Source organism: Loxodonta africana, chromosome 1, assembly GCF_030014295.1.
Source record: "Loxodonta africana isolate mLoxAfr1 chromosome 1, mLoxAfr1.hap2, whole genome shotgun sequence".
NCBI classification, from domain to species: Eukaryota; Metazoa; Chordata; class Mammalia; order Proboscidea; family Elephantidae; genus Loxodonta; species Loxodonta africana.
In genome coordinates, this window is record NC_087342.1 from 110,200,022 (window position 1) to 110,209,019 (window position 8,998).

The following is an 8,998-nucleotide window of genomic DNA, read 5'->3' on the forward strand; positions in this document are numbered from 1 at the left end:
ATTCACCTGACTGCAGCACTGGAAATTTACTGCAATTGTAACATCTATGAAATGCCAGGGCACTTGCATGCTTCTGTTATTAATTCTTATGGATTTCCATTCTCAGCATGCAGAGCCCAGGTTCCCATCAGCCATTGAACAGGAACCTCTGTGAGATTATCTGTGGCTTGCTGGGGAACGGTGTGATAAAAGGGCCTTCCATCCCACTGGTTTTGTGTGCTGCAGCTGTGGAATTCAGCAAGGCTAGAATCAGCTGCACATGTGAGAGAATATGCTTCAGGCCATGATGCTTCAGTGTTTTTGCACTGTCTGTCCAGGTTGCTAAATTATTTTTATGGCTATTAAGGTTATGTATCTATCTGGTAAACAACTGAATCCCATGAGCACCTCTCTGCTCAGACAAACACAATCTAGAAGAAATTCTATGTTAGGGAACAGGGTGTCACCATATCTGAAGCTTTAAAAAGAGAACCAGGCAGAACATTTTGAAAGTTGCGAAGACGTAAGTTTAGATTTGGTGGATTACGTTGGAGCAAAGTTTCATAAGGGGTGGCCTTAAGCAAAACTCTGAATTCAGTGACATTTGTTCTGGGAATGCCGATCCTCCACTTTCTAGTTGTTCGCTCCTCATGACATACAACCCTACTGCTGCGAATGACCTGAAATGCCCAGTACCCTCTTGCTTCTTCCGAATTTCACTTGCTCCTAACAAAAGAGCTAAAATTGGTCAGTTATACCCTAGTTTGGATGGATGAGTTATTTTTTCTAGGAGAATATTTTCATTTCTCTAATTGTGGAATGAAAGACATCAGAGGGTAGATGGCTGGAAAAGTATGATGTTCCCCTTTGCCTTAGCCCAGCCTGGAACTGTCCCTTTTGATGGGGATTATAAAATAGAAAATCTTGTCCTTGTTTTTAAGATGTTAAAGAAATGCACTGTCTCTTTGGAGAAGCAAGACATAGATACCTATGAGTCATGTCAGCAATAATTCACATTAGTTTGTGGTTGTGCACAAAATGAGAGTGTTTGCAAGTACAGCTTCTAAGACTCAATACGCACACACTCCCATCTTAAATCTTAAGGCATATCCCTACCATTTTTAAAAATTAAGCCATTAGCAAGAAAAGTTAAATACTTTTCTCAAGGTCATAGTACTTGTCAATGGTTGAAGAAAACAGTATGTGTTCATTATTGCAAGATTAATTGTTTCTAATTTTGGCTAAGGGAGATAATTGTTGTTGTTGTTAGGTGTCATTGAGTCTATTCCAACTCACACTGACCTCACGTGACAAAGTAGAGCTGCCCCATAGAATTTTCTTGGCTGTAATTTTTTACTGAAGCAGATCCATTTGCGCAACCAGGGCACCTTTACGTGGATAATTGGTGGTTTTTTTTTTTTTTTTTAATTAAGAAAAAAAACAGAGAGAGACAACAAACTGCTTGTTTCAATACTCTGATAAATTATAGATTGTGTTTTTCTTTATTTCTGTGACTTTCTGCTCTACCTATAGGGTCGTTATGGGTCGGAATTGACTCAACAGCAACGGGTTTGTTTTTTGTTTTGGTCTGCTCTATCTGTAATCTCAAACCTAGGTGAATTAAGCAAATTACCAGGTTTAGGTTAATGACTGTCACCACGACAATGCCAGTGTCATCACCTCACCGTGCATCACCCACCCCAACCTTCTTATGCCTCCTTTAGAATCTTTCCATCACTCGGTCTCTGGCATGGGTGGATTACATAGGGTATCAGATGTACATAAATGAATTTTTAATGAGAAAAAACAGGGCAAGGAAACATTACTAGTTTCCAAGGCCTGCCAGTCAGAGAACACAATATGTCGCTTTATGTTTATTTGCAGAGGAGACATTAGAAGACGGTTATAAGGGTTACTTTTTTGGAGCCCAGGGAGAGAGTTAAATTTGGAAGTACTTTCAGGGAGTATACGAGTTTTGCCAAAGCTTAAACTAACTCATTAAAGTTGGAAATAAACCTAATCCTCTCAAGTATATATTTTCATTTTAAGAGAGTACTAAGGTTAACGCACTACTAATCGTTGGAAGCCAAGAGATTGATATTATCAGTCAGGATCCTTGATGGGAGCCCTGGTGGCACAATGATTAAAACACTCAGCTGCTAACCAAAAGGCTGGCAGTTCAAACCCACCAGCAGTTCTGCGGGAGAAAGATGTGCTAGACTGCCCCCGTAAAGATTTATAGCCTTAGAAAACCTGTAGGGCAGTTCAGCTCTGTCCTATAGGGTTGCTAGGAGTTAGAATCGACTAGACAGCAGGTTTTTTTTTTAATCCTTGAAGGAGTCTTCTTTATTCCAATTAGTTTACCTCCTAAGCACACTAGATGAATAGGGGGTATTGTGTTATAATAGATAAAAGTTGAGTTTTGAGTCAGAAAATGAGTTTGAGACTCAGCAAATCACCTCAATTCACATAGTTACCAAAGGGGCAGACCCTGTTTTCACTACTCATTGCTTTTTCCACTCTGTCCTTTTCTTTAAAATCCTTCAGGAAATGAAACATTGAAATCAGAATTTCCCCATGGGGTAGAAGAAAAATCTCAGGTTAACAGATAATCCTGGTCATAACAATACACATTCTAAGGACTGAAACCACAGCAATTGGGCTTACCTGGTGATTCCGCTCTTCATACCACAGCCCGAGGGAGCTCTTCCACCAGTATAATTGTGGCTCAATCCCTTCTTTGGCTGTTTGGAAAACAATATGAATACCTGAACCACAGCAGCTCACTGGTGTGCACACAGGTCCACTGATTCATCAGGAACTCCTGGTTTACGTTGCTGCCTTTACAGGCGTACAAGACTGGGCCACACCCCCTCAAGAAGGAAAAGAGAAATATTTTTCTGCTAACTCCCTCCCTCCCACTTAGAGTCAATATCAGGTCTGGTAAGAGGAAGAAGCTCAGAACTTAAGGATTGTCTCAGCAGACATAGACAGGTTTCTGAAAACACAGGAGGAAAATGGAAGAAAAATGTGTTAGGGGAACGCGGAACACCTCTGTCATAGTTTACTAGAAATGCCACTCCATCAAGCTCACCTGTTCAGCCTCTGGACACTGGGGTCATACTCCATAAAGCTGAAGGAATTCAGCCCTTCCTGCGTAATTCCAAGGGAAGGAGGTGGATAATTCCAGTTGAATGAGGGCAGGGGTAAATATTTTTCCTTTTCCAACTTTTTCACTCGAGACTGAAGAATCAACCTGCAAATTTCCCAGGCAAAGTTCTGACTTCTGTGTGGCATGGTATGGGATGGGGTCCGGCAAAGAAGAGCAACAGTGTGCATACCAAAGGTGAATGTGTTCACAATATATATTGTCCTTAGGAAATCTAGAGATAAACCTGATGAATTTCTTTTAAAAAGTTTCTTTCCTAGGGAGTTAAGAAATCTTAAAACTACAAAAGTTGAAATCTCATCTTGGGCTGTATCATTAGGTACATTGGCTCATAAGTTACTTTTGGTCAAGGTAACTGCAGTTGTTAACAACTAGATCTAAATTAATTAAAGATCATTCTTTTATGGGATGATGACCCAGTTGCCGTCGAGTCAATTCTGACCTATAGTAACCTATAGGACAGAGTAGAACTGCCCCATAGGGTTTCCAAGGCAGTAAATCTTTACGGAAGCAGACTGCCACATTTCCTCCCCTGGAGCAGCTGGCAAGTTCCAATCTCTTTGAGATTTGGTTAGCAGCCAAGCACCTAACCACTGCACCACCAGGGCTCCTTTATGGAATGATGGGGAAACAATCTGTTAATCCTCAAAAAAAGTCACCAAAAGGAAAGAAAAGGATATATCTGAGTTCAATTAATTTTCTTTTGTTTCCTTTGTGTGATGGTTAATAGTATATGTCTACTTGGCTAGGCCTTGATTCTCAGTATTATGTAATTATCCTCCATTTTGTGATCTGATGTAAGGAGAGTTTCCTTGGGGGTGTGGCCTGTATTCAATATATATGGATGTTCTGGCAAAGCTCTCTGACTCTCACTCTCAATCCTGCACCTGACTCATCATCATTTGACTGTGTTTCTTGGGATGTGAGCTAGCAGCCTACTATCTGACCTGCCGATTTTGGATTTGTTAGCCTCTACGACCACGTGAGTCAGGAGAAGCTTCCAGCCTGACCCACAGATCTGGGACTTGCCAGCCTCCACAACTGTGTGAGCCTTTTCCTTGAAATAAATCTCTCTCTCTATATATATTTTTATATATATGCTTCATTGGCTTTGCTTCTCTAGAGAACCCAGTCTTGATACTGAGAGTGGTTTTAGAGAAACAAAATCATAAGGATGAGTTCTCTGAATTGATTCTCAAGTCTGGCTAGTCTTAAAGGTGCTGATGAATCTACCTCCAATAGTAAAAAGGGCACCACTGAAACGCTGGTGGCGTAGTGGTTAAGTGCTACGGCTGCTAACCAAAGGTCGGCAGTTCAAATCCACCAGGTGCTCCTTGGAAACTCTGTGGGGCAGTTCTACTCTGTCCTCTAGGGTCGCTATGAGTCAGAATCAACTTGACGGCAGTGGGTTAATCCATGGCATGAGAAGGCAAAAGAAATATGCAAAATATCACCACGACTAGATCAAATATTTGTGAGAGACTCTGGGTGACTACATATTTGATAGTTTCCTACAGCTTTATCAAGATGAGAAGTATAAGGAAGCTGGGTGGTTGCCCCCGCTTTCACTAGACAGAGTAATAAAAGTAAGAGATGAGCTCAAAGCTTCAGAGTCACAGCTCAAGTGCCGCATACAAGACCTGAAAGCTGTCATTTGTGCCCTGAAAGCCTTATATTTTGTAGTAATAGAGCTGATATTGCCAAAAACCAAACCCAGAGTCTTAACATAAGAGTGACTTAATTACAATGCCAATTGAATTCCCAACCTCAAATGGTGTCTGAAGTTAAAGTAAAGGCATTGATTGGGAAGAAATGGGATCCTGAAACTCGGGATGGGGACATATGGGAAAGATAATCAGGAAGCTGGGGACACTGAGTCCCTAAATTCCATTAAACCACTCCTGCTAATGGAACCAGCCCTCTTACTCCCATCTGAAGAGATTGCTCCGTCTTTGTTTGCTAAGCCATCTTTCCCGGTAAAACCATTATCCTTTCCACTCCCATCTGATGAGATTAACCCAGCTGTGCCTGAAAAGTCTTTGAGATATTGCCTGAGGCATTGTCTAAGGCAGATACCTTACAAGACATTGCTGAATGTCCCCAGGACCACCCCCACCACCATTTTTACTTCTAGGCATAAAACTGGACTTAAGTCCCAGTGATCCCAAAGAGGTGATACACAAAGTGTGATCCAGGAGATGGTACACTACACTCCAAAAGAACTGCTTGATTTTTCTGATATATACAAACAGAAACCTGTGGAATATGTGTGGGAATGCATTTTAAGGGTGTGGGATAATGGTGCAAGGAACATAAAGTTGGGTCAGTCTGAGTTTATTGGTATGGGCACATTAAGCACAAATTCTTCACTTAATGTTTCATCACAAGAGGTTAGAAAAGGATCTAATAGTTTACTCTTCAGCCCTATATCATAATTTACTCTACAGGGACTTTGATTGCCTTTCCTTTTCACAAGATGTCATGCTGGTCCTTAACATTGATGACATTATGTCGATTGGACCTAGTAAGGAAGAAGTATCAATGACTTTAGGCTAATTGGTAAGACATTTGTGTGCTAGAGGGTAGAAATTGATCAGATAAAAATTCAGGCACCTTCCACCTCGGTGAAATTTCTAGGAGTCCAGTGGTGTGCAGCACATCAAGATATTCCTTCTAAGGTGAAGGATAAGTTGTTGCATCTGCCCCTCCTACAACTAAGAAGGAGGCAAAACGCCTGGTGGGCTTCTTTGGATTTTGGAGACAACATATTCTTCATTTCGGAGTGCTACTCTGGCCTATTTATCAAGTGATACAAAAAGCTGCTAGTTTTGAGCGGAGCCCAGAGCAAGAGAAGGCTCTGCAACAGGTTCAAGCTGCCATGCAAGCCACTTTGCCACTTGGGCCATATGATCCAGTTGATCCAATGGTGCTTGAAGTGTTAGTGGCAAACAGAGATGCTATTTGGGGTCTTTTGCAGGCCCCTATTGGTGAGTCACAGCACAGATCCTTAATATTTTGACGTAAAGCCCCTCCATCCTCTGCAGATAACTACTCTCCTTTTGAGAAACAGCTTTTGACTTGTTACTGGGCCTTAGTAGAGACTGAATGCTTAACCTTGGGCCACCAAGTCACCATGCAGCCTGAACTGCCCATCAGGAACTTGGTATTGTCTGACCCACGGAGTCATAAAGTCAGATGTACACAGCAGCACTCTGTCATTAAATGGAAGTGATATATATGAGATTAGGTTCAAGCATGACCTGAAGGCATGAGTAAGTTACATGAGGAAGTGACCCAAATGTCCATGGTCTCTACTCCTGTCACATTACCTTGCATCTCCCATTCTGCAGTTATGGTCTCATGGGGAGTTCCTTATGATCAGTCGACCGAGGAAGAGAAAACTCCTGCCTAGTTTATAGACAGTTCTGCGCATATGCAGGCACCACTTAAAAATGGATAGCAGCAGCACTCTAGCCCTTTTCTGGGACCTCCTTGAAAGGCAGTGATTAAGGGAAACCCTCCCAATGGGCAGAACTTTGAACAGTGCACCTGGTTGCTCACTTTACTTGGAAGAAGAAATGGCCAGATGTGTGATTGTATACCAATTCATGGGCTGTGTCTAATTGTTTGGCTGGAAGGTCAGGGACTTGGAAGCAGAGCTTTGAACCAGTTTTTTCTGGTTAGAGGCCTACTGAGAATTTGCATTTCCACCCCAGATGTGCTGGATCAGGATCTACAGTTTAACAAGATCCCCAGGTGATTTTTATGTATAATAAATTTTGAGAAATACTGCTAACCAGCAGCATTAGCATTGCCTGGGAACTTGATAGAAACATAAATTCTCAGCAGGGGTTTGAACCAGAATGAACCTGTTCAAAGCCCTGCTTGGAAGGAACATGTTGGAAAATTGGTGACAAGGAGGTATGGGAAAGAGGTATGTGAATACACCTCTCTGAATAGGCCAAAGTACTGAAGATATTTGTGTCTCATGTGAATACTCACGAAACGGTGACCTCAGCAGAGGATTTTAATAATCAGTGGATAGGATGACATTCTGTGAAAACCACTCATTCTTTTTCCCTAGCCACTGTCATCATTGCCAAATGGGCTCATGAACAAAGTAACCGCGGTGGCAGGGATGGAGGTTACACATGGGCTCAGCAACATGGACTTCTACTCACCAAGACCAACTTTGCTACAGCCACGGCTGAGTGCCCTATATACCAGCAGAGACCAACACTGAGTCCCTGATATGGCGCCATTCCTAGGTGTGATCAGTCAGCAACCTGGTGGTAAGTTGATTACATTGGACTGCTTCCGTCTTGGAAAGGGCAGCATTTTTTTTTTCTTACTGGGATAGACACTTGCTCTGCATACAGGTTTTCCTTACGCATGTGACGCTTCTGCCAAAACTACCATTCGGGGACTTACAGAATGCCTTCTCCACAATCATGGTATCCCACACAGCATTGCGTCAGATCAAGGGACTTACTTCACAGTAAACAAAGTGGAGCAGTGGGGCCATGCTCATAGAATTCACTGGTCTTGCCATGTTCCCCATCATCCTGAAGCAGCTGACTTGATAGAATGATGGAATGGCCTTCTAAAGGCACAATTACAGTGCCAGCTACGTGGTGTTGGGATAATATTCTCCAGGAGGCTGTATATACTCTAAACCAGTGTCCAATATATGGTGCTATTTCTCCCACAGCCAGGATTCATGGGTGTAGGAATCAACGGGTGGAAATGGTAGTGACATCACTCACTACTACCTCTAGTGACCTGCTCAGAAAATTTTTGCTTCCTGTCCCCACGATCTTATGCTCTGTGGGTCTAGATGTCTTGGCTCCAATGGGAAGAATGCTCCCACCTGGAAACACAATACTGATTCCATTGAACGGTAAATTAAGAATGCCACTTGGCTACTTTGGGCTTCTCCTGGCTCTGGGTAAACAGGCAAGAAGGGAGCTACCATATTGGCTGGTGTGATTGATCCTGATTGCCAAGGGGAAATTGGATTGGTATTACATAATGGAGGTAAAGAAGAGTATGTCTGGAATACAGGAGATCCCTTAGGACGTTTCTTAGTGCTACCATGCCCTGTGATTAAAGTCAGTTGAAAACTATAGCAACTCAGTTCCAGAATGACTACTAATGGCCCAGACCCTTCAAGAATGAAGACTTGGGTCACCCCACCAGGCAAAGAATCAGGACCAGTTGAGGTGTTTGCTAAGGGCATAGGGAGTACAGAATGGGTGGTGGAAGAATGTAGTTCTAAATACCAGTTATGTCAATGTGATCAGTTGCAGAAATGAGGACTGTAATCATTACGAGTATTTCTTCCTTGTTTTATTATACATGTATGTGTGATATGTACATATATTATATATTTATATATATAAATATTTTTGTTTTCTTCCTTCTTGTATCCCATTACTTATAAAATATAAGATATAAACAGGGCTAATGCATTTTCAGTTGTACACATGTTAGTTGTATCATGTTCAGTGCAAGTATGGCTTTATAATTTTCTTTATTTAGAGATTACGTATGGTTTAAGTAGACATGTACAGGTGCCAGTTTGACAATGGATGTCAAATTGTTAAGCCTTGATTCCCAGTACTATGTAATTATCCTCCATTTTGTGACCTAAGGGGGAGTTTACTTGGGGGTAGGGCCTGCATCCAGTATATATGGATATTCTGGCAAAGCTATCTCTCTCTCTCTATCCTGCATCCACTTGTCATCATCTGACCTCCATTCCTTGGGACATGAGACAGCAGCTGCCATCTGACCTGCCGATTTTGAGTTCATTAGCCCCAGCTACCACGTGAGTCAGGAGAAGCTTCC

The 8,998-nt window shown here is 42.1% G+C and overlaps 1 protein-coding gene across 6 annotated transcripts in view; it reads right to left on the reverse strand.

Moving 5' to 3' along the window:
• ADGRF1 (adhesion G protein-coupled receptor F1) overlaps positions 1-2,884 on the reverse strand; it is a 48,950-nt gene extending 46,066 nt beyond the window's left edge. For 2 of the 6 annotated variants that reach the window (XM_023545107.2, XM_023545103.2), the window contains exon 1: positions 2,647-2,853. The gene's annotated coding sequence lies outside the window, so the exon portion shown is untranslated. Of the gene's footprint in view, positions 1-2,646 lie in introns of all 6 variants that reach the window. The other 4 variants (XM_023545138.2, XM_023545133.2, XM_023545142.2 and 1 more) reach the window with 4 other exon arrangements.
• Positions 2,885-8,998: the final 6,114 nt, after the last annotated feature.